The sequence below is a fragment of the Dasypus novemcinctus genome, chromosome 19 (assembly GCF_030445035.2).
Source record: "Dasypus novemcinctus isolate mDasNov1 chromosome 19, mDasNov1.1.hap2, whole genome shotgun sequence".
Taxonomy (NCBI): Eukaryota; Metazoa; Chordata; class Mammalia; order Cingulata; family Dasypodidae; genus Dasypus; species Dasypus novemcinctus.
Window position 1 is genome coordinate 27,744,285 of NC_080691.1, and position 25,592 is coordinate 27,769,876.

Here is a 25,592-nt window from a genome sequence, read left to right on the forward strand (position 1 = left end):
AAACAAGAGACTGGATATCCATCACATACAAGGGAAGCTCGATAAGATTATGTGCTGATTTCTCATCGGAAGCCATGGAGGCAAGAAGGCTGTGATATGACAGAGTTAAGGTTCTAAGACAAAAAATCTTCCAGCCAAGAATTCTCTATCCAACAAAGCTGGCATTTAAAAATGAGGGAGGTTTCACTATATTAATGGATTAACAGAAATTAATAGAGTATGCCAATAAGAAACTTGGCCTTCAAGATATACTAAAGGGAGTTTGGGAGGATGAAAGGAAAAACAGGAGAAAAAAGGTGGAGGAAGGATAAGAACAACTGAAAAGATAAAGAGAGAAATAAAAACATATGGCATACACAAAACTAAAGAAAATTTGACTAAGATAAGTATTTCCTTCACAGAAATAACCCTGAATGTTAAAGGCTTAATTCTCCAAACAAGAGATACAGATTGGCAGAATAATAAAGAAATAGGACCCATCTATATACTTCCTAAAAGAATCTCACCTTAGACTAAAATTGCAAGGAGACTAAAAGTGAACGATTAAAAAAACAATTTTATATGCAAACAATAATCAGAAAAGGGTGAGACTAGCCATACAAATATCAGATAAAAGAGACTTTGAATGCAAAACTATGATAAGAGAATAAAAAAAACCCCTACATTAATAAAGGGAGAAATCTATCAAGAAGTAAGAATCATTTTCTAGTTACATCATCAACTAGAAAATGACCCGAATAAAAGGGTCAGTCTACATATAATACCAGGAGTTAAAAGTGATTTTTGACCTGAATAAAAGGGGGAAATGGAAAGGACGAATTAGTTTATATGGCTATGAGTCTCCAAAAAAGAGCAGGGAGGTTATCAGAGGGGTTGCCCTTATGCACACCTCAGCAGAGTCCCAGAGACAGATAAAGTAGATACAACCGCGGGTATTGGTTCTTCTGAGGGCTACAGAGACCCACAGGTTCTGTGGTCATGGCAGATGGAGTTCAGTGCCATCTCAGTTGGCCCTTCTTTGGAGCTGGTGTTTCTGTCTGATGGAGCTGGACTCAGATGTGATCATTTTTCCCTCTTCCTGCCCTCAGCAAATATGTGGCCATTTTCTCCACCTCAATGCTAAAATTTCTTCTATTACTCATCACAATAGTTCTATAGTAGAATATCAGTAAGTCCACTGTAGTCCATATTTTATTTCTCCATTCTGTGGACACTGGGATGTTGTTGTCCTCACACCACAGCAAGACCCCAGAAAAAGCCAAAGTAGATACAACCCTAGGTACTGGTTCTTCTGAAGGCTATGGAGATCCACAGGGTATATGGTCTTATTACCTAGGTATAGTGTTAAAAACAGTATGGTATTGGTATAAAGACAGACACAAGGATCAACGGAACCCAATTTATGGTTCAGAAACAGATGCTCACATGTATGGTCAAGTCTTTTTTTTGACTAGCCTGTCAAACCCAAACAGCTCGGGGAGAACAGTGCATTCAACAGATGGTGCTGAAAGAATTGGATATCCATAGTAGAAAGAAGGAAAGAGGACCCCTATCTCACACCTCATCCAAAAATTAATTTAAAAATGGAACAAAAACCTAAAAATAAAAGCAAGAACCATAAAATTTCTGGAAGAAATTGTAGGAAAATATCCTCAAGACCTGGTGGTATGTGGTGGGTCCTTAAAGGAGATAAGAGGAGGACTGAGATGGACTACTGATGTTTAATGTACGTAGAATTTTTAATTAGCATAAGTGTAAAAGTGTAGAAATATATAGAGTGGATGGTAACACATAGTGAGTAACAGCTAGTGTCTAAATGGGGACGTGGCTGAAATGGTCATGTAGGGATGTAAATACCAATTGACAGAATGCTAGAGAATAATCTAGGAACTGAATAGCATAGTAATCCAAGAGGTGGATAAGAATCATGGTTGATGGGAACAGATGCAAGGGTGTCCTTTGTGAGCTAGAGCAATGGGCATCAGTACGGCAGGGTACTGGGAAGGTGGAGAAGCATGGGAAAATACAGCTGGAGTGACCTATGGACTGTGGTTAGCAGTAATAATAATCTAGCACCTATGTGAAAGATGTACTGTGTTGATAATGAGTCAGTATGGAAAATGAGAGCCCAATGTACACTATGGTCATGGCAACAATCAGATGATGTTATCTCATCTGTAGCAAATGTTCCACCACAGTGTGGTGTGTTGATGGAGGGTTGTTGTTTGTTAATTGTGCACACGTGCATGCTTGTTTTATAAGTTTACAACTTCTGTCATAAAAATATATTAAAAAATAATACTAGGGTGGTTTGGGAGAAAAATTCACCAAATGTAAGATAAGGACTACGATTAGTAGTAAGATCTTATCAATATTCTTTCATAATTTGTCATAAATGCCTCACGACAATGCTAGGTGTTGGTGGAGGCTTGATGTATGGGATCCCTGTATGATGTTACGCATGTTGGCTTTGTCAGCTCACAACTTTTACCACACACTTAATTGTTTATGTATGTTCATCTATATATGATATGAAGACAATAATAGGATTGGTTTGGGGAAAATCCTTTGATTAGTAGTAATATTAGGAGAATGCTCTTTAATTATTAGTTAAAAGTTTTAACAACAATGCAGTTATTGGTGGTAGGGTGAGTTGTGAGAGTCTTGTAAGATGTTATATATGCTTGTTTTGTAAGTTCACAATGATTATTATACACTTATTGTTTGTGTATGTTTACGTATGAGTGTTATACTTCAATAAATTAATAAAAAAATATAAAAAATGGACAAAAGACTTGAACAGACATTTGTCCAAGGAAGAAATACAAATGGCAACCAATAAAATATGAAAAAATGCTCAACATCACTAATAATTAGGGAAATGCAAATCAAAGCAAGAATGAAGTAATAAAACAACAAAACAAAGACAATAAATTTTTAAAAACTGCAATGAGATATCATTTCACACCTACCAGAATTGTCACTATTAAGAAGACAGAGAACTACATGTGTTGGAGAGGATGTGGAGAGAGAGAAACACTTAATGATATAGCCACTGTGGAGGTCCCTTTGGCAGTTCCTAAAGAAGTTGACTACAGATTTGCCCTGTGACCCTGCAATGCCACTACTGGGCATATAGCCAGAAGAACTGAGAGCAGTGACAAGAACTGACACCTGCACACCTGTATTTATAGTGGTTTGCCAAAAGTTGGAAACGACCCAGGTGTCCATCAACAGAAGGATGGGTAAACATCCTGGGGTAGAGTGAAACATTTGGATAATATGCAGGTGTAAGAAGAAATGAAGTAAAACATTTCCAACATGGATGAAACTGCAGGACATGTTGAATGAAGCAAGCCAGACACCAGTGGACAAATACTCTATGATTGTGATACTATGAACCCAATTTATTGTGGAACATGTTGTGTGATTGAAAAAAAACCATATGTATCTGATAAATTTAATTGAGAAATGGATGTTTTTATTCAATTGTTTTCCTTTTCCTTTTTAATTGTTTATATTTCAATTATGAAATGTACAAAAGAAAGTTAAAGAGATCTTGTATCATTCCATTTATATAAAATAAATATAAATCAATTTATAAAGATGAGCTTTGATTAATGGTTACCTTAGGCTAGCAAAGGCATGCTAAGAGGTGTGGAGTGTTTCTTCTTGGAGTAAAGAAATAATTCTAAAGGTTTTTGTTATGATGAATGCACAACTTTGCCAGTATAATGAAAGTCACTGAATATACACCTTAGTATCATATGTGAATACTTCTGAATAAAACCACTTAATAAATCAATAATAGTATTATCATAGCCAGAACTAGCAGCTCTGTACAGCAGGGGACTCAAATTGAGGGGTGAAGTTTCTTGTTTTTATGTTTCTTTATTATTACTATTGAAATAATGAACATACACTACTAATGATTGAAGTGATGCATGCACAACTAGGTGAGTTACCAAAGCACTGACTGAATTCTTTGGACGTATGGTAGGATTTATTAATATTTATCAATAGAATCATTTTGGGAGAAACAAAGTTCTCAGAACGCCCGCCAGGGGAAATCATTCCTGAAGACTGTCCTGAGAAAAGCCAAGCTGCCAAGTCTGAGGAGGAAGGGGGGCCCTGGTCCCGCTGAGGGCCTAGGTCGGGCTGCAACCGGCCAGAGCCCCTTCAGATCGCGCTTCCCCCAAAGGCAGCCCGGCATCAGGGACTCAAACACGCCCGACCCAGGCGGCCTCCAGGTGAATTGAGGGTGGGGAAACCCCGCTGTGGGGGGATCCCCGTGTCCGGCCACTCTCCAGCAATGAGGCGACCAGACAACCTCGCGCTGAACTTCTAAGCGAGCTGGCCAGGTTTTGATGAAGCCCCGGGCTCTGCCTTTCCGGGTGTTCCCGCCCTGTGGCTGGAGCCGCGCCTCCGCAAGCCCGGAGATTCACCCCGCGCTCCAGGTGGCTGGTGTACTGCCAGTCACCCCATCCCCCGAGCGCGTAGGCCCACCCCGCCAGCAGCGCGACAACCTTCGCCAGACGGACCGCGCATTGATTGGATGCCGGGAACTGTCCGTCACGGAGCTGCCACGTCCTCTTCAGGGTGGAGTCCCGGCTTCGACTCCAGACCTCATTGGCTGGAGGTGCTGGCGGCGCTGCGGCCGTTGGAGCTCCGCCCAGTGCACGTGGAGGCGGCGCCAGAAGAAACCGCGGCGCCAGGAGAGACCACAGCGTTTGGGGGCGCCCGGAGAACTGCTGCGCGGCCTCAGGCGGAGCCCCCGCGACGCAGGAGGGCACGAGGGACGTGGAGTGGCCCGCGGCGTGGGCGGGCTGCGCAGAGCGCTGGGCCCCGCGCCTCGGGACCCCGCCCGCGTCCCCCGCCCCGCGGAAGCCGTAAGTTGTACCGGGCGTGGCGTCGGGGCGGGCGCAGGACGGTCGGGGACTCCCCCCAGGCGCGGAGAAGTGGGCGAGCGAGCCTCCCCGTGCTGCGCTGAGGGGGCGCCCGTCCCGCGCCCCTTCAAGTTTCTGCTCGCTCCCCTTGGCGGGGCGCGGGGTCCCGGAAAGTTGTGCGCGGCACCGCCGCCGCCGCGGGTCCTGCGCCCCTCAGGGTGCGGGTGGGGGCCGGGCAGTGCGGCGCCTGGCTTGGGGCGCTGCCTCCGCGGGTGTGGAGGGGACGGGCGGGAGCCGCAGGGTCCTGTTGGGGGTCCTCGCCCAACCCTGCTGGCCTGCGGCTTGGGGCCCGGTGTCAGAATAAGGGTCCCGAGGCCCACGGACGGGATGGCCTCCCCTCCCCCCCACGGTCCCTCCTCCGCCTAGGGTCCCTCCCTCCCCCACTGTCCATCCTACCCCCCATGGTCCCTCCTGACCCCCAAAGTCGCTCCACCCCTCCCTACAGTCCTTCCCCCACCACAGTTCTCCCACGGTCCCTCCCCCACCCCCACTCTCCTTCCAACCCCCCAAAGTCCCTCCTCCCCCATACTGTCCCTCCCCTTCCAGGATCCCTCCTGTCCCCACACCCCCCCACCCCCCCACCCCCAACCCATCTCCCCTAAATAGACATAAATCTGTTTAAGGGTTTACCTCCTGTTGTTATCCATGTCCCAGCTAATAGACATTCGTGTTCGTGTTTTTTTTTTTCCCCCAGTTTTGGCTGCCGTGGGCTTACCCTAGGAATCATCCCACAGACACGATTTCCTTGTCTTGGATAGTTTTCTTGGCGTGGAATTATCAAGAATTGTGGTAAGTTTATATTTAAGAAACTGACAAAATGTTTCCCCAAGTGGCAGCACCATTTTGCTTTCTCACCAGAAATGGATGAGGGCTCCAGTTTTTCCACATTTTCTTGAACAATTGGTGTTATGTCTCTTGATTTGAGCTCTTCTAGTATGTAGAGCAGATTTCAACTTGTATTTGCCTAGGGAAGAAATGGATTGAACTTTTCTTCTTTGGTCAATGTGTATTCACATATTTTCCCATTTTTGAATGCTGTTTGCCTTTTAAAAACAAAACAAAACAGGTTTATTGGTACATAGCAAGAGAGCATACAGTTCATCCGCGGTGCACAATCAGTGGTATTTGGCATAGTCACATAGTTGTCCCTTGATCACCTCAGTCATCATTAGAATATTCTCGTTATTTCGGTAATTAATAATAATAAATGTAAAGTAAGAAAATCCATCCCCTCGCCATCTCTCTCTGCTTCCCCTGCCATCCACAGACCCCATTTCTGGCTATTTTTGCACAAATATATTTTTTCCTGTATAAATTGTTTCATATTCATTTTATATAAAGGGAAGCATATGTTACGTTCCATAATCCACATAGGTCGTAGCAACGCAAGCCTCCTGCATTTGCCCTTTTGTGTCTGGCTTGCTTCCCTCGACATAGAGTCCTCCAGGTTCATCCATGCTGTTACATGGTTTACGTCTTCCTTTCTTTTTACCTCTGCATAAGAGTCTGCTGTGTGAATCCACCACAGTTTTTTAATAGGTTCCTCGGCTGATTTCAGTATTTTGCAATTGTGAATAACGCCACTGTAAATGCAGGTGAGCAGATGTCTATTCGTGTTGCTACTCTCTGTTCTTCTGGGTATATACCCCATAGCGGTATTGCAGGATCCCGTCGCAAGTTTCTGTTCAACTTCTTTAGGAACTGCCAAACCCAGGAACTCCTCCACAGTGGCTCTGCACCATTCTCCATTCCTACCCACAGTGAATAAGTGTTCCTCTCTCTCTCTCCACATCCTCTCCAACACTTGCAGTTCTCTGGCTTTTTCATAGTGGCCGTTGTGATAGTTGTGAAGGTATATCTACTTTTTTGTTTTGATTTGCATTTCCCTAATCATTCATGATGCTGAACATTTCTTCATGTGTTTTTTTGCCGTTTGTATTTCTTCTTTGGACAAATGTCTGCTCATGTCTTTTGCCCCTATTTTAATTGGTTTGTTTTTCTTTTTATTGTTGACTTGTTGTAACATCTCTTTGTATATCCTGGGTATTAAAACCTTCTCAGAGGTGGGATTTCCGAGTATTTTCTCCTGTTGAGTCGGCTGCCTTTTCACCCTTTGGACAAAGTCGTGCGAGGTGCAAAAGTGTTTACTTTGGAGGAGGTCCCATTTATCTGTTTCTTAGAGTTTTGCGTGTGCCTTTGGTGTAAGGTCTGAGAAACCACTGTGTGCAAGATCTTTAAAATGTTTCCCTGCATTTTCTTCTAGGAAGCACTTGCTTTTATCTTTAGGTCTTTGATCCATTTTGAGCTGATTCTTGTGTAGGGGTCCTCTTTAATTGTTTTGGTTATGGATATCCTGTTCTCCCAGCCGCTTTTGTTGAAGAGTTTGTTTTTTGTTTTTCCCCATTAACATGGAATTGGTAGGCTTGCCAAAAATGAGTTGACTGCAGAGATGAGATGAGGGCTTATTTCTGTACCCTGAATTCTCTTCCACCGATTGATGTCTCTCTCCTTGCAGCAGTATGGTGCTGATTTGTCCACTGTAACTTTGTAATATGTTTCCAGGTTAGGCAATGAACTGCCTCCTATGTTGCTCCTCTTGTTTAGAATGCCTTTTGCTACTCAGGTGCATCTTTTCTTGCAAATGATTGGGTGATTGTCTTTTCTGTTTCTGTCGAGTAGGCTGTTGGAGTTTTGATTGGCATTGCATTGAATCTGTGGATGAGTTTGGGTAGGATTGACATCTTCATGATATTCAGTCTTGCAGTCCATGACCATGGAGTGACTATCCATTTGTTTAGTTCTCTTAAAATTTCTTTTAGCATTGTTTTGCAGCTTTTTGCATATAGGCCCCATACTTCTTTTGTTGAAGTGATTCCTAGGTACTTGAGCCCTTTTGTTGCTACTGCGAATGGAATATCCCCCGATTTCCTCCTCAGATTGTGCTGTGCAGGTGTACAAGAACATGACTGATTTCTCCCTGCCGATACTGTCTCCTACCACTTCGCCAAACTCATTTACTAGGTAGAGTGGCTTTGTTGTGGGCATTTTAGGATTTTCGAAATGTCAGGTCATGTCATCCACAAATAGAGTTTTCCTTCCTCTTTTCCTATTCAGATGCCTTTAAATTGTTTTCCCTTCTACTTGCTCTAGCGAGAGCTCCTAGCACAGTGTTGAGGAACAGTGATGCTGGTGGGCGTCCTCGTCTTGTTCCCGGTCTTAGAGAGAAAGCTTCTGACCTCTCCCCACCGAGTGTGATGTTAGCTGTGCGTGTTTGATTATGCCTTTACCATATTCAGGAATTTCGCCTTCTGTTCGTGTCTTTTGCAGTGTTTTTATCAGAAAGGATGCTGGATTTTGTCGAATGCTTTTCTTCTGCCTGACTGGAGGTGATCGTGTGGTGGTGGTCTTTTTCCCCTTCGAGTTTGTTACTGTGGTGTGTTATGTTGATTGATCTTCTTATGTTAAAGCAGCCTTGCTTCCAAGGAACAAATGCCACTTGGTCGTGAAGTATAAGTCTTTTGATGTATTGCTGGAGTTCATGTACCAATATTTCGTTGAGAATTTTTGCATCGCTGTTCATTAGAGAAATTGGCCTGTAACTTTGTTCCTTATAGTGTCTTCATTGGGCTTCGGTGTTAACAGTGATGTTGGCATCATAAAAAGTGTCGGGTTACTTTCCCTCCTCTTCAGTGTTTGGGAAGAGTTTAAACAGGATTGGTGTTCATTCTTTTTGAAACGTAAGGTAGAATCCACCTGTGAAGCCGTATGGTCCTGGACTTTTCTTTGTGGGGAGATGTTTGAAGACAGATTGAGTGTCTTTCAATGTGATTAGTTTGCTAAGTTCTTGGCTTTCTTGTTAGCGTCAGTGTAGGTGGTTTGTGCATTTGGAGGAATCTGCCCATTTGGTCTGGGTGGTCTAGTTTGTTGGCCTACGGTTTCTCATAAGATGCCCTTTGATCCCTTTTAGTTCTTTGGGGTCAGTCATAACCTCACCCCTTTCATTTCAGATTGTATTTATGTGCTTTTTTCTTTCTTTGTTAATCTTGCTAGAGGTTTGTGAATTTTGCTGATCTTCTCAAAAGAGCCTGCTTTTGATTTTCATCTCTCTGCTTATTTTTTCTCAATTTCATTCATTTCTGCTTTAATCTTCATCATTTCTTTCCTTCTGCTTGCTTTGAGGATCAGTTTGCTGTGCTTTTCCTAGTTGTCTTTCAGTGAAATCTTTGAGTTGAGCTCTTCCTTCTTTTTTAAATATAGGTGTTTGTTAGGGTTTTAAAGTTCCCTCTCAAGACTGCTTTTGCTGTGTCCCATAAGTTTTGATAGGTTGTGTCCTCGTTTTCATTTGTCTCAATACACTGACTGATTTTGCTTGCATTTTCTTTGACCCACCGCTTATCTAGCGGTATGCTGTTCTGCCTCCGCACAGCTGCGAATTTGCCTTTCTGCCGTCCGTTTTTGATTTCCAGTTTCATTCCATTACGATCCTAGAAGGTACTTTGTGTAAATTCAAACTTTCCTATCTGTTGAGAGCGGGACCGTGCCCTCCATGTGGTCTGTCCTGGACAAGGATCCATGGGCACATGAGAAGAAGGCCTATCCCAGTGCATTTGGATGCAGTGTTCTGCGTGACCGTTAGGTCTAACTTGGTTTTTCCTATTGTTTACGTTCTCTGTTTCCTTGTTGGTCTTCTGTGTGGTTGTTCTGTCTCATGCCGTGAATGGTGTGTTAAAGTCTCCAGCGATTATTGTCGAGATGTCTATTTCTCTCTCCAGTTTTCCCAGAGTTTGTTTGGTGCATTTCGGGGCACTCTTGCATGGATATATCTTCCCAGTGGAGGGTCCATTTTATTAATGTATTAATGCCTTCTCTATCTTGCATAACCTTTTTGCACTTAAAATCTGTTTCCTCTGATAATAGTATAGGTGCCCCTGTTCTTCTTTGGTTACTACTTGCATGGAGTATCTCAGGGCAACCTTTCACTTTCAGCCAGTTTGTGTCCATGGGTCTAAGGTGGATCTCCACCCAGTGTTATTACACACTGTGCCTAGATGAACACTGACACCCTCCCTAGAAGCCTGCCCCAGGTGCACCCTATGCCACATGCCCCCCATCCAACCCCCTACACCAGCAACCCTTCCTGCTCATATTGCCAGAAGTTTTCTCAACAATGTTGTCAACCTTGTAAGCGCCAATTCCCTGTGTTCACCTGTTCCCTCCCCCATCCCATTTCTATGAACATCCAACCCATCCCCCCCACCCTAGCCCCCTGCCAAGCTTGCCCTGCCCAAGCCCCTTGTCATGTGCCTTCACTTGTACAGCTGCTCACTTCCACTTGATCATCGACTTGGCCTGTGTGGGTGTTTGCTCACATCCTCCTTCTCTCTTTCTATTTCCTCTAAATCTATCTTCCCAACTCTTAGCTCTCTGAGTTGGCTTGATTTGTTTAATTCATATCGTAGAGATCATGTAATATTTGTCCTTTAATGCCTGGCTCGCTCACCCAGTCCTGCTGGCTTGCGGTGGGGTCTCGCAATGCAGGGAATGGTGGCCCGCCCTACCCTCAGGGTCCTGCTGTACCATTGTCCCTACCCCCCCATAGTCTCTCCCCCTCCATGGCACTTCCATTCCCTACAGTCCCTCCTGCTCCACCAAGGTCCATCCTGTCCCCTGTGGTCCCTCCGGCCCACCCCAGGTCCCTCCTTTCGATGCTTCATGGCCTCCATGGTTCCTTCAAACCCAGTGGTCCCGCCTCCCCCCCCCCACAGTTATTCCTCACCCTCTTGTTCCTACCTCTCCCTCATGGTCCCTATCACCCCCTTCCTTGGTCACTCCCTTCCCCCTGTTTTCTACCGTTCCCCCCCAAGGTCCTTCCTGCTGCTCCATGACCCTTCCACCCTCCAAAGGCCCTCGCCCATGACCCTCCCCTCCATGCCCCTCCTCTCCAAGATTTCCGAAACCCACAGTCCCTCAGCCCAGGTTCCCTCCTCCTCCCCAAGTTTCCTCCTGCCCTCCCAGGGCTCCTCCTTCATCTCTAGCCCATATCCCTGGAATCCAAGGTCCACCCTCTTCTTTTGTCCCCTGCCATTCCCCCTGAGCTTCTAAAGGTGGTTTTCACGGGATTGCCACCGTGGAAGGGGAGCTGGGCAGGGCTGCTGGGTGCCCTGTCACTTCCACACAGATACCATGCCTTTCTCCTAATGCGCTGTTGCTCAACAGATCCTAAGTATGATGGGGAAGAATATATGTTATGTGGGAAGGCTTCATACCAAAACCTTGGCAATTCAGTCTTTGGATGAGGATTACCATTTCTTTTTTTTTTTAAAACCAATTAATTCTATTGATTTGCATATTAATAAAGCATACAGTTCATTCAAAGTGTGTAACCAATGGTATTTGGTATAATCACATAGTTGTGCATTCATTACCTCAATCATTATTAGAATATTTTCATTATTTCCATAATATATAAAAATAAACTAATAAGAAAATTCTTCACCTGTCTGTTTCCTTGGCTGGAAATACTTGCTATTTCTGGTGGTTCTCTGTACTTATTTATGCTTTAAGCAGTTTTATTGAGATATATTCACCTACCATATAACCTTTCCAAAGTGTATAAAAGTGACTTTTAGTATAGTCACAGTGTGCATTCATCACCACAAAAAATTTTAGAACATTTTCAGTACTCTTCTTTTTTTGTGACTTAAACAATGGAGATTTATTGGTTCCTGGTTTCGAGGCTAGAAATCCAAATCAAGGTGTTGTCAAGCAGTGCTTTCTTCCTGAAGACTGGCATTGTGAGGTTGGCTGCTGGTGATCCTGGGACCTGGGTTCTTCTGTCACATGGCAACCTCTCCTTTCTCTTCAAAGAAAAGCCCCACACCCCTTAGCAGTCGTTCCCCAGCCCTGCATAACCACTAATCTAACTTCATCTTTATAAACTGATTTATAGTTACATTTTCTATAAATGGAATCATGCAGTATGTATTGCTTTGTGTCAGGTTTCTTTCACTTACCATAAGTGATGTGATGATATTAACATCTTGTCATGTTAACATACATTTGTTCAATTTTAAAGAAAACAATCTTACATGTGCAGTTTAATGCATACTTGGTTTTACTGTGCTAAAAAAAATACTTTTGGTTACTCTCTTTTGTTACTTCTTTTTCTTGAGTAACACCACATTTTAAAGTCTGCAACTCTCAACTCCTCAGTGTAACCTCCTTTATTTTATTTTATTTTTCACATTTAATAATTAAATATATAAAAAGTAACTTAAAAAGAAAACATACATTTCTAAATATACTGGATACACGTAATTTTTTTTTAAATGGAGCGATATGTTAAACAGCATAGTTGGTTCATAGTAGTGCAATCATATAGTATTTGTCCTTTTGTGTCTGGCTGGCGTCACTCAACATACTGCCCTCCACTTTGATCCATGTTGTCACATGCTTTCCAACATCATTTCTTCTTCCTGCTGCATAATAGTTCATCATGTGAATACACCACAATTTGTGATCCATTCATCAGTTGATGGACACCTGGGTTGTTCTGCACTTTTGGCAATCATGAATAATGCTGCTGTGAACGTTGGTGTGCAGAAGTCTGTTTGCATCCAGGGCATCATATCACTTTTCCATCCTTTGTCCTTCTCTCTTCTGGTTGGTGTCCAGCCTTCACCTGTTGTCCTAAACCCTTGAAGATCTTTTTCCAGTCCACCTCAGCCTGTCCTCCAGCTAATTTTCTGGAGAGTCTCCTGTCTTTCTAGTCTGCCATTTTCCTGGTAGTACTCACCAGTGTCATCTTGACATCTCCAATGAATTCAGCCTCCATGGATCTGCATGTAACTGACACTGCATTTACCAAATATGTTACAGGAATTGCTACTTGATGAGAAGAAACTTTTTTTTGATGGAATCAATTCAATTTTAGGCAGTCCATTCTATCACATTTATTCACTAAATTTTGTGATAAATATAACTATAGCGGTGGCGGACTTTGCCCAGTGGTTAGGGTGTCTGTCTACCACATGGGAGTTCCGTGGTTCAAACCCTGAGCCTTCTTGACCTGTGTGGGTCTGGCCCATACGCAGTGCTGATGCCTGCAAGGAGTGCCGTGCCATGCAGGGGTGTCCCCCGCATAGGGGAGCTGCACGCGCAAGGAGTGCACCTTGTAAGGAGAGCCACCGCGTACGAAAGAAAGTGCAGCCTGCCCAGGAATGGTGCCACACACACAGAGAACTGACACAACAAGATGATGCAACAATAGCAAAAATGAAAAACAGATTCCCATGCCGCTGACAACAGCAGAAGCGGACAAAAGAAGACGCAGCAAATGGACACAGAGAACAGACAACCGGGTGGGGGGGGTAAGGAGAGATAAATAAATAAATCTTTAAAAAATATATATAACTATAGATATGAAAATATTGATATCTTACCATTTAAAAATGATCACTTAAGAATAGTGTATTTTTCCCTCCAGTCTTCCTTTTCTCCACCATGTGTATTTATTCATTGAATTACTGGCCATCCATCTTTGGCTATTAACAGTGGGACAGTCATTATGGAGGGACACATAGGGTCAATGCTGGCTCCCTCAAACGTTGCTCTCCAGTTGCATTTCAACAAAGGTTTTGGACACCACATTAAGAACCAAATGGAATCTGAGTTCTTACTTGTCAGAAAACCTACTGTGTGACTCATAGCATGTGAGCATCTAGAGGGTACATGTTGCTGACTATAATCCAGTTCACTAGCTTTTCTTTCCAATGCCTGTGTACTTTGGAAGACGTCCCGGCTGTGACATCATTAGGGTTGATAGGTCATTCTATGTGATGCCTTACAACTCTTAGGATTTTGATCTAACTCAGAGTTATATGAGCTTTCTTTTAGTTTTGGACTTCAGGAACGCTGGGAGAATCTGAGATTATCTGCATAGCTCCCTTCCCTAGGCCCTGTGATCATGGAGACCCCTTTCTGAAAATGGACAGTTTGGTCTGTCTCTAGACTCAGGTAATTTTAAGCACATGCACAGGTGGTGGGACTCCCTTGCATGGTTTCCTTTTTTGTTGGTAAGTTTTGTTTTCTTTCTTTTTTTTTTTTTAAAGATTTATTTATTTATTTAATTTCCCCCCCTCCCCTGGTTGTCTGTTCTTGGTGTCTATTTGCTGCGTCTTGTTTCTTTGTCCGCTTCTGTTGTCGTCAGCGGCACGGGAAGTGTGGGCTGCGCCATTCCTGGGCAGGCTGCTCTTTCTTTTCACACTGGGCGGCATTCCTCACGGGCGCACTCCTTGCGCGTGGGGCTCCCCCGCGTGGGGGACACCCTTGCGTGGCACGGCACTCCTTGCGCGCATCAGCACTGCGCATGGCCAGCTCCACACGGGTCAAGGAGGCCTGGGGTTTGAACCGTGGACCTCCCATATGGTAGACGGACGCCCTAACCGCTGGGCCAAAGTCCGTTTCCCTGTTTTCTTTCTTTTGGTTGTTCTTAAGATTTATTTTACTTTATTCCTTTCTCCCCATCCCCTGATTGTTTATACTTGCTTTGCCTGTCTTCTTTTGTTTCTTTAAGAGGAATCAAGAACTGAACCCAGGACCTCTGATGTTGGAGGGAGGCACCAATCACTTAAGCCACCTCTGTTCCCTGCCTTTGTTGTTTCTCTCATTATGTTTTTCCTCTTTGTCTCTTGTTGCATAACCTGTTTTGTCAGTGTGCCATTGCTTCTCGCTGTGCCAGCTTGCTGTCTTCTTCAGGAGGCACTGGGAACCTCTTCTCCCTGCTTCGTTGTGTCTCTGATTAACTAAACCATGGACCTTCCATATCATAGGTGGGAGCTCAGTCTCTTGAGCCACATCCACTTCCCTGCCTGGTTCCTAATGATCCCATGACTGAGTGATGACTGTACAGGTCTGTAGTGCAGAGCATTGGAGCCACATGTCTAGGTTCACATTAAGGCCCATCCCCTTGGAGCATAAGAGCTTGAGCAGTCCATCTCACCTGGGGGAAATGCACACAATAATCCCCACAAGTTCACACACAGTCACACCACAGATTTGCACACATGGATTCCCTTAAGCATCCACACAGCCTAACCTGTAACCCCCAAAGGGTACAGATTGACTCTTGTGTACTGTGGAAGGAAGGACAGAACTGCTCAATGAAAAATACTTCTTTATAGTCCATATCCTCCTTTTAGAATGAAGTTGGGATTAGGCTAGGTCTCCAGCCTAAAGCTTGCAGGAAGCCTCGTATTTTATGTCAGTTTTTCCCACAATATTTGGATGGGCCCAGAATATCTACCATTTTCATTTGCTCTCAAGGTCACCTGCAATGGCAGAAAAGAAATCACAGTGAGGGTAGGACCATACTGTATTGTGTTGTTCAGGTCTTGTTGATTTGAAAAAAAGGATGGTAAACCGTGTTAAAGCAAAAGACCCCAATACTAAGCATGGCAGACCCCTGTGCGAAATGCTCAAGCTCTGCTTCCTGGAGGATGTGAATCTCAAGTCTGTTTTGATGGCAGTGACAAAAGTCTTAGTCAAAAGGGGAAATGGTGCTGAGATCATTCAAACAACCTTTCTATTTGGTTTATAGCCAGATGCTGCCATTTTTAAAGCCCTCTTGTGTCAGATCTTCCTTTGAGCTCTTCCTTCCACAGAACAGCAACTAGTGTCTCTAGGTATAACATCATATAATACGATCTGTACTCAATGTGAAAAGGAATGAGAGAAAGGAACACTTCTATCTTAGACAGAAACAGGTGGCCTTACCTCAGCATTGGTTGGAGTCTCCTCATCTGCCCTGTCACTAGGAGGCCCCTCCATCAGGTTTTGTGTGGAGGGAGGGGGACACAGATTAGCCATCAATTCACTGGGGGCGGGCAGTTCATGCATTACCTGTGGAACTTTCCTTGACTAGGGCAAGGGACCACAGTGTACAGGACTCGTAGGCTCGAAAGCATACAGGTGATGCTACTCAGACTTCCTTTGTACGAGGAAGTGAGGCTAAAGAGAACAGGAAAATGATCGGAAATAGTGTCCTTGGCTTTGTAGCTAAAGGCAGTCTAAATTAATGTGAAACAGTTCATCTAATAATGGTGCTAAATTACACACTGAGTCAAAGACAGATCCCCTACCCTTCTACTGCCCATTTTGAAGCCAACTAAATTTCCTTTATACCCTTGACATGAGGTTCATTACTGATTTGCCTGTCCCCTGAATTTTGTAAGAGTTTGTTAAAATTTATAAGTTGACATTATCTGTAAAGAAAATTTCCATTTTAACTCTTTTTATTGGTACAGTTTATTGACATTAGTTAACAGTAACAGTCTTTGTTAACATTACCACTAATGTCCACAATTTCAATTCCTGAAATAGAAATTCTTTATATATTAACCATTAATCTCTTTGCCCTTTATCCCTAATTCCTACTAATAGTTAATCTCCTTTCTTCCTCTATTAATTTTCTTTTTCTAGATGCTTCACATATGCACCATCATACACCCTTTGTCTTTTTTGTCATCTAATTTCACTCGCTATAATTATGTTGATATCATCCATGTAGTAGGATGTCTCAGAACAGAACTTTTTTACCTTCTATAACTGATTCTGCTATATGGATATATCACTTTTTCTTTTTTTTTCTATTCATCTGTTGAAGGACACTTGCATATTGTGACCATTGGCTATCGTGAATAATGCTGCTATGAACATTGGATTGTGAGTATCTGTTTAATCCCAGTTTTCAATACATATGTATATCTATGTGTATATATGTATGTATATATAGATTTGTTAGATAGCTTGTAAAATGATAATTCTTTGTTTAACTGTTTGAGGGATTTCCCACCTGTCTTCCACAGTGCAGGATAATATGCATTGGTCAGAGCCCACAGAGGATTTCAACAGATACTGAACCTTCATAGAGATGTACTGATACTTGCCCATTAATTGTGCAAACTGAACAACTAATGCAGGATGCTGAGCAAGAGGAGGCTAGATGGGAGGAGAAGAGGCAGGAACTTTAGAAATACCTGTTCATTTTTACATGAATCTAAAACTGCTTTGAATAAAGTCTGTTTAAGTTTTTCAAAATATGGAAGCATGATTTCAGGTATGTTAGTCAGCCAAAGGGGTGCTGGTGCAAAGTACCTGGAATCTGTTGGTTTTTCTGAGGGCTATTGGTTTAGGGTGGAAGCATAGAGTCAGAAGGCCCGAAAGAGTCCCTCTCAATAGGTACTTTCTCACTCAAAGTCATTTGCCTTGTGTTTAAACAAAATGGTGGGCATGTGTGCGAGGGTTCAGCCTTCCTTCTTCTCTTAAGGCTCCATGCTGCCAGCTTCCTCCCATCTCAGCTGTAGGCTGGCAGGAGGCTCAATACATTGGTGGGTGTGCTCATGAATTTCTCAGGGAAGCTGTCTTGTTGCACAAAGGTCCAGTGTTTATCACTATTTTAACAAGTATGAATTGAGCTTTTTGTATTCAAAGCAGCTTGAGGTTACAGAGAAGTCATTTATAGAATAGTGTGGATTCCCATGTATGCAACATTCTCCCCAAATTTCTCTTTCACTCTTAAATAACATTTTACATGTGGATGGTACATTTGTTACAATTAGTGTACAAATATTGAAACATTCTTACTGAACATTGTCAATGATTTACATTATGGTTTACTTTTTAGACCATACACACACACATAAATTTTGATGAAATTTAATAGGGCCTGTATCCATCATTGCAAGATCATGTAGAGAAAAGTAACAAAGGGAAAAAAAATGAAGAAAAAGAAAAGTAAAGATCGTGTAGAACACTTGAGTGGCCACCCAAATGCCCCATGTTCCATCTATTCTGTTCCTCCTTCCCCCCTCCCCTCAGGACCCACAGCAACCACCAAGCTTCACTCCCTGAAGAACAAGATTCATAGTTACTTGGAACAACATTGAGAGCTTGACATACTTTCCTGTCCTCCCCTATTAGGTAGGCACTGCCTATGCTCTCAAGAGACTCCCACCCCTATATTTGAGAACGTAGCAGGACTCCCGAGGGTGGGAATCTCACACGTTCCTGCTCGATATAGGGGTCTCCACCCACTGATAGAACATACTATGACAAAGTGAACACGCACACACTCCCTAGAAGTCTGCTCCAGGTGTGCATTCTCCTCAATGCCCCCACAACCAGCACCCTAAACCAGTAGCTCTCCCCTACCATATTGCCAAAAGAACATTCTGAACTTTGTAGTTTCAACCATGTACCTCCAAGTACCTTGAGGATATGTGGTCCCTCCCCCAACTCACCCCCATTCCATGGATAGCCAAACCACCCTCCTCATTCTACTTATCCCACAAAGACCAGCACAGCCCAGTGCTATAGTATCACTTCACCACTGTCATGCCCAGCCACTGCACAACTACACACTTCCACCTTATGATAGATCTTGCCCATATGAGCATTTGCTCACAACCTTCTCCCCGCCTGTCTCCTATAAACCTGTCTTCCAAATTCTAGCTCTGTAAGTCTGCTCAGTTTATTTAGTTCATATCAGTGAGGTCATGGAACATTTGTCTTTCTGTGCCTGGTTTGCTTCACTCAGTGTAAGGTCTTCATACTTCATCCATATTATCCCATGTGTTCCTACTGCATTCCTTCTTACAGTTGAGTAATATTCCATTTTATATATGACAATTTGTTTACCCATTCTACGGTTTGTGGATATTTGGGTTATTTCCAACTTTCGATAATAGTCAATATGCCACTCTCCACATTGGTGTGCATATATGTGTCCCTGGTTTCAGTTCTTCTGATTATATACCCACCCAGCAGTGGGATTGTTTGATCATATGGTTGTTCTATATAGTTAGCTTCCTCTGGAGCAGCCAAAATATCCTCCACAATAGCTGCACCATTCTACATACCCACCCTCAGTGACAGTTCCCATTCCTCAACATCCTTTCCAGCATTTGTAGTCCTCTGTTTTTTTAGTCACTGCCAGTGTAACGTGTGTAAGAGGATATCTATTTGTAGTTTTTATTTGCATTTCCTGAATAGCTAGTGATGTTGAACATCTTTTCATGTGCTTTTTGGCCAATTGTATTGCTTCTTTGGAGAAGTATCCAAATCACTTATCCATTTTTAAAATGGATTGTTTATTTTTTTTATTTTTGGGAAGTAGGATGCCTTTATATATATGCTCGTTACCAGGCCCAATCAGATATATGGTTCCCAAATATTTTGTCACATTGTGTAGCCTGCCTTTTTACTTTCTTGACATACTCCTCTGAGGTACAAAAGTTTTTCGTTTTGAGGAGGTCCCATTTATCTATTTTTTTCTTTTGCTTCTCTTGCTTTGGATGTAAAGTTCACAAAACCAATTCCTAATACAGGATCCTGTAGATGTTTTCCTACATTATCTTCCAAGATCTATATAATCTTGGCTCATATATTTAGATCTTTGATCCTTCATGTGTCAGGTTTTGTATTTGGTGTGAGTGGAGTTTGTGATGGTTCGGTTATTGTGTCAACTCGGCTGGGTAATTGTGCCCACTTGTTTGGTCAAGCAAGCACTGGGGTAACTGGAATACAAGGGCATTTATGGACGTTACTGAGCATTGACTTTACTGCAGTGGTAAATCTTAGATAACTGCTTATGATTACACCAGTCAGGGAGATTGCCACCAGCAAGAGTAATGCTCAGCCTAATCAGCTGAATGCCTTAAATGGGGAAGTGATTCCAGCATTGAGAGAGAATTTCCCAGCTCATCCTTAGACAGCCAGCATCTCCCAGAACTCATCAAGAATCTTCAGTGGACTTTCATCAGAGCTCCTGGTTGCATGCTGCCTGCTGAACCTGGACTTGTGGATCCCCATGGCTACGTGAGAGACTCTGATGAATCTGTTACTATCAATAGATATCCCTTGTTGATTCTGTGTCCCTGGAACCCTGACTAATACAGTGTCGCTCTGTCGTTCTTTTGGATATGTATGTCCAGATATTCAAGCACCATTGGTTGAAGAGCCCATTGTCTCCCATTTGAATGTTCTTGGTGACCTTGTTGAATATCAGTTGCCTGTATATGCAGGGATTATATCAGAACTCTCAAATCGTTTCTCTTGGTCAGTATATCTGTTGCTGTGCCAATACCATACAATTTTGACCACTGTAGATATGTAGTGCTTTTTTAAAAAAAATTATTATTAAAATTATTTATTTTTAAAAATTACATTAAAAAAATATGAGGTCCCAATCAACCCCACCACCCCCACCCCCCACTCCCTCCACAGCAACACTCTCTCCCATCATCGTGAGACATCCATTGCACCCAGTAAGTACATCTCTGAACATCACTGCACCCCATAGTCAATGGTCCACATCATAGCCCACACTCTCCCATGTTCCATCCAGCGGGCCCTGGGGGGATCTACAATGTCCCGTAATTGTCCGTGAAGCACCACCCAGGACAACTCCACGTCCCGAAAACGCCTCCACATCTCATCTCTTCCTCCCATTACCCAAACCCAGCAGCCACCATGGCTACCCTTCCCACACCCATTCCACATTTTCTCTGTGGACATTGGATTGGTTGTGTCCATTGCACATCTATGTCAAGTGGGGGCTTAGATTCCACATGGATACTGGATGCACTCCTCCTGCTTTCAGTTGTAGACACTCTAGGCTCCATGGTCTGGTGGTTGACCTTCTTCAACTCCATGTTAGCTTAGTGGGGTCAGTCCAATAACTCAAAGTGTAGGAGCTGAAGTCTGTTGAGGCTCTGGGCCTGGGTGTCTTATTATCAGTCCAGAGATTCAAATCCCCTAAATATATCTTAAACCCCAGCACCAACTACAATTCCAATAAAGTAGCATGCAAGTCCTGTGAGAAGAGATCCCCTCCGAGTCCAATTCCATCATGCAGAAACACCAGCTCCAAAGAAGGGCCATCTGCCATGGCAGTGAACCCCATCTGCCATGACCATAGAACCCGTGGGTCTCTTTATCCCTCAAAAGAACCAATACCTGGGGTTGTATCTACTTTATCTGTCTCTTAGACTCTGCTCAGTTGTGCATAAGGGCATTCCTTCTGACAACCTCCAGACTCTTTTTTAGAGACTCATAGCCTTATAATCTCATTTCTCCTTTCCATTTCCCCCTTACATTAGGTCAAACAGCATTTTGAAGTCATGTTATTATATGTAGACAGGGATATTCTGCTGATCTGTATTGAACCTTTAATTCAAGGTCATTTTCTAGTTGCATCTTCAGCTGGTATGTGGTAGTGATCCCTTGGTGCCAGGGAGGCTCATCCCTGGGTGTCATGTCCCACGCTGGGGGGAATGCACTGCATCTACATGCTGAGTTTGGCTGTGAGAGTGGCCACATTTGAGTAACATGAAGGCTGTCAGGAGGAAACTCCCAGGCACAGTGCTGCTCTAGGCCTTGTTCTTATTGCAGGTGTATAGGCTCAAAAGCATAGCCATTAGTATCAGGAACCCACTGTTGGGCCCTCCTTCCTTCCTGGTTCTTGCCGTTGCACCTGGGGGACTGCCGCTGCTCCCCCAGGGTCCATGACAGTGACCCCCCGGCCAGGGGCCCAGTACCCCCCTAGCTGTTGTTTTTAATTGTTTCCACTATGAGTATATCTAGACATTACTATATACCCTGGGCATATGCCCTGTACAACTCCTTGTCAGCCATACATATCCTGTCAATAACATCCTATATCAGGATTCCTCTGCTGCCATTGTTGAACCACTCTGTGATCCAAAACTTCCTGTAAAGTGAATCCCAACATAATGTCAGCTTCACAAGAGTCTTAGATCACCGAAATTCATATATACAATATACAGTACTTCCCCAGATCCACCATAAAACCTTTTCCCTTCCACAGCGATAATCTTTTAGCTTATTCATATCATATTTCCTGAAACTCATGTACAGATTCCGAGACAATAGCTTTCAAACAAGGTGACATCTGTGCTTACTATGTGGTCCATACTTTAGATTGTATAGTTTTCTAAATTTTTTAGTTATCCTATGTTTTGCCTTATGGTTTCAGTTATTAGTCTGTCGTCCCCTATATGTTTCTGGTGTAATATTACATGCTTTATATTCATCCTCGTGTACTCTCACAGAACTCCTCTCTTGCCCCCATATTTACCTTGGTTCCATCCATTCCACATCCATTTTCCCCTCCCCTTGGGGCCCACAACGCCAGCCAATCTCCATTTCCCAAGAAGCCATGTCCAGAGATACTTGCAGCAGTATTCAGGACCTGACTTTCTCAACTGCCCTAATGCCCTGGGAGCCATCCTTTCTCATGAGAGATACAGTTCTCTCTATTTGACGGCATTAGTCCTCCCCAGGATGTGGGTCCACCCCAACTCTCACTTCTTGGGTCTCTTCCCAATGGTACAACCCACCTTGGCAAAATGAGCCTTCAGCTATTCCCCCGGAGTCCGTCCCGCATCAGACCATACCCCCTGAGCATCCTAACCAGGTGACCCTCCTACTTATACTTTGATACGATTTTCTCAACATTTTGTTCTCAACGGACACCTGACACTCTCCCATGTTCGTATGTTGCCCCTCTCTCCCCCCAATTTTTGGACAATATTACCCCTCTTCCCATCCCCAGCCCCCCTCAAACCCACAAAGCCCCGCCCGAAGGCAACCCCTTGCCCCCATTTTGTCCCTTCTTTGTGCTCATACTTACCGCCAGCTCATCACAGATTCCACCCCTGCAGACGTTAACGCACATCCTTCCTCCACCCCCCGATTTCCTGTAAGCCTCTTTTCCAGACTCTAGCTCTCTGAGGCAGTTTGCTTATTTCATATCATTGAGGTCATGTAGTATTTGTCCTTCAATGCCTGGGTTGCTTCACTCAACATAAGATTCTCAAGGTTCATCCATGTTATCACGTGTGATTGTAGTGTATTTGTTCTTACAGCCGAGTAGTATTCCATTGTGTGTATATACCACATTTTATTGATCCACTCGTCTGTTGATGGACATTTGGATTGATTCCAACTTTTGGCGATAGTGAACAATGCTGCTATGAACATTGGTGTACATATATCGGTTTGTGTCCTTGTTTTCAGTTCTGCTGGGTATATACCCAGCAGTGGAATTGCTGGGTCATATGGCAAATCTATGGTTAGTTTTTTGAGAAACCGCCAAACTGTCCTCCAGAATGGTTGGATCCTTCTGCATTCCCACCAGCAGTGGATGAGTGTTCGCCTTTCTTCACATCCTCTCCAGCATTTGTATTCTTCTGTTTTTTTCATAGCTGCCAACCTTATGGGAGTAAGATGGTATCTCATTGTGGTTTTGATTTGCATTTCCCTGATAGCTAGAGATTTGGAGCATTTTTTCATGTGCTTTTTAGCCATTTGTATTTCTTCTTTGGAGAAGTGTCTGTTTAAATCTTTTTCCCATTTTTTAAATGGGTTGTTTATCTTTTTGTTTTCAATATATGAGAGTTCTTTATATATGCAAGTTATAAGTCTCTTATCAGATATATGGTTGCCAAATATTTTCTCTCATTGTGTGGGTTCCCTTTTTACTTTCTTGACAAACTCCTTTGAGGTGCAGAAGGCTTTAATTTTGAGGAAGTCCCATTTATCTATTGTTCTTTTGCTGCTCGTGCTTTTGGTGTGATATTCATGAAGCCATTTCCTATTACAAGGTCCTGTAGAGATGTTTCCCTACACTGCTTTCCAAGGTCTTTATGGTCTTGGCTCTTATATTTAGGTCTTTGAGCCATCTTGAGTTGATCTTTGTATAAGGTGTGAGATGGTAATCCTCTTTCATTCTTCTACATATGGCTATCCAGTTCTCCAGGCACCATTTGTTGAATAGGCCATTCTCTCCCAGTTGAGAGGGTTTGATGGCTTTATCGAATATTATATGGCTATATACATGAGGTTCTATATCTGAACTTTCAATTTGATTGTAGTACGTTTTAAAGTCAGGTAGTGTCATGCCTCTGATTGCATCCTTCTTTTTCAATATGTCTTTGACTGTTGGGGGCCTCTTGCCCATCCAAATGAATTTCATTGTAAGTTTTCCCAATTCAGTAAAAAATGCTATGGGAATTTTTCTTGGTATTACATTAAATTGGTAAATCACTTCAGGTAGGATAGACATCATAATGATTATTCTTCCTATCCATGAAGATGGAATATTCTTCCATTTACTTTAGTCTTCTTTGATTTCCTTTAAGAGTGTTGTGCATTTTTCTGAGTCATGTACATCTTGGTCTGTTAAGTTCATCGGTTTCTTCTTCCATCCATGTAGGCAGCTTGTGTGTTTTTAGGAATTTGTCCATTTCCTCTAAATGATCCATCTTCTTGGCATGTAATTTTTAAAATCTCCTCTTCTGATATTCTTTTTTTTAATTTATTTTTTTTAGTTCATCCATTTTATTTTTTAGATTTTTGTCTTTTTTAAAATTAAAGTTAATAGATCACAGGGAATGTTACATTAAAGAACATAAAAAAACAAAAATCATGAGGTTCCCCTATCACCCACTCCCCAACCCCCACCCTATCATTTTTGAAAATTGTGTTTTTTTGAAGATATATACATCACAAAAGAAATGTTACATTAAAAAATATGAGGTTCCCGTTTACTCCCCGCCCTGCCACCCAACTCCTCCCACACCAACAACCTCCCCCAATATTGTAGCACACTTGTCGCACTTGTTGAACACATTTTGGGGCACTGATGCACCGCATAGTTAATAGTTTACCTGTAGTTCAAACTCTCCCCCATTAGGTTCAGTGGGTTATGGCAGGATATATCAAGTCCAGCATCTGACCCTGCAATATCATTGAGGACAACTCAAAATCCCCAAAATGCCCCCACATCACATCTCTTCTTCCCTCTCCCTGCCCTCAGCAACTACTGTGGCCATTTTCTCCACCTTGATGCTAAAATTTCTTGTATTACTCTTCACAATAGTTCTGTAGTAGAATATCAGTAAGTCCACTCTAGTCCACATTTTATTCCTCCATTCTGTGTACACTGGGATGGTGTTGTCCTCACATCACAGCAAGACCCCAGAAAAAGCCAAAGTAGATACAACCCTAGGTACTGGTTCTTCTGAAGGCTATGGAGATCCACAGGGTATATGGTCATGGCAGATGGATTTGGATTTCTGTGCCATGTCAGAGGTCCCTAGTTTGGAAATTGTGCTCCTGAGTGTGATGGAACTGTACTCAGATGTGACTTCTACTCATGCCTCTTCTGTCACTTTTAGTGAACCTGTGGTTGGTGCTAGGGATGGCCCATACTCAGGAGACTTGTATTTCTGGACTGCCCATGTGCCAGCTGGGCCCTGAGCCTCAGCAGAGTGGCCACTCCTAGTCTCTGGTTCATTGGACTTTCCCAGATCAGCTCACAGGGAGGTGAAGATGATCAGCCACCACACCAGGGAATCAAGAGTGCCAACAACTGCAAGCAGAGGAATAGCATCCATCATTCCTGTGGAATCTAAGCTCACTCTTGATCTAGAGGTGGAAAGGAAATTTTCTAATACTCTTAATTTCAGTGTAATATTTTGGTCAGTGGTAATATTTGCTTCATAGTTTCTTATTTAATCTATTTGCATCTTCTCTTTTTCTTTATTAATCTACCTAAGAGTTTTC

General features: G+C 43.1%; 1 protein-coding gene across 2 annotated transcripts in view; it reads left to right on the forward strand.

Annotated features, from left to right (window-relative positions):
- LOC131274580 (proline-rich protein 36-like) overlaps positions 1-25,592 on the forward strand; it is a 241,317-nt gene that overhangs the window by 97,601 nt on the left and 118,124 nt on the right. Inside the window, exons 1-2 of one of the 2 annotated variants that reach the window (XR_011646512.1) lie at positions 4,587-4,889; positions 5,641-5,735. The gene's annotated coding sequence lies outside the window, so the exon portion shown is untranslated. Of the gene's footprint in view, positions 1-4,586; positions 4,890-5,640; positions 5,736-25,592 lie in introns of those variants that run through there. The other variant, XR_011646511.1, reaches the window with a different exon arrangement.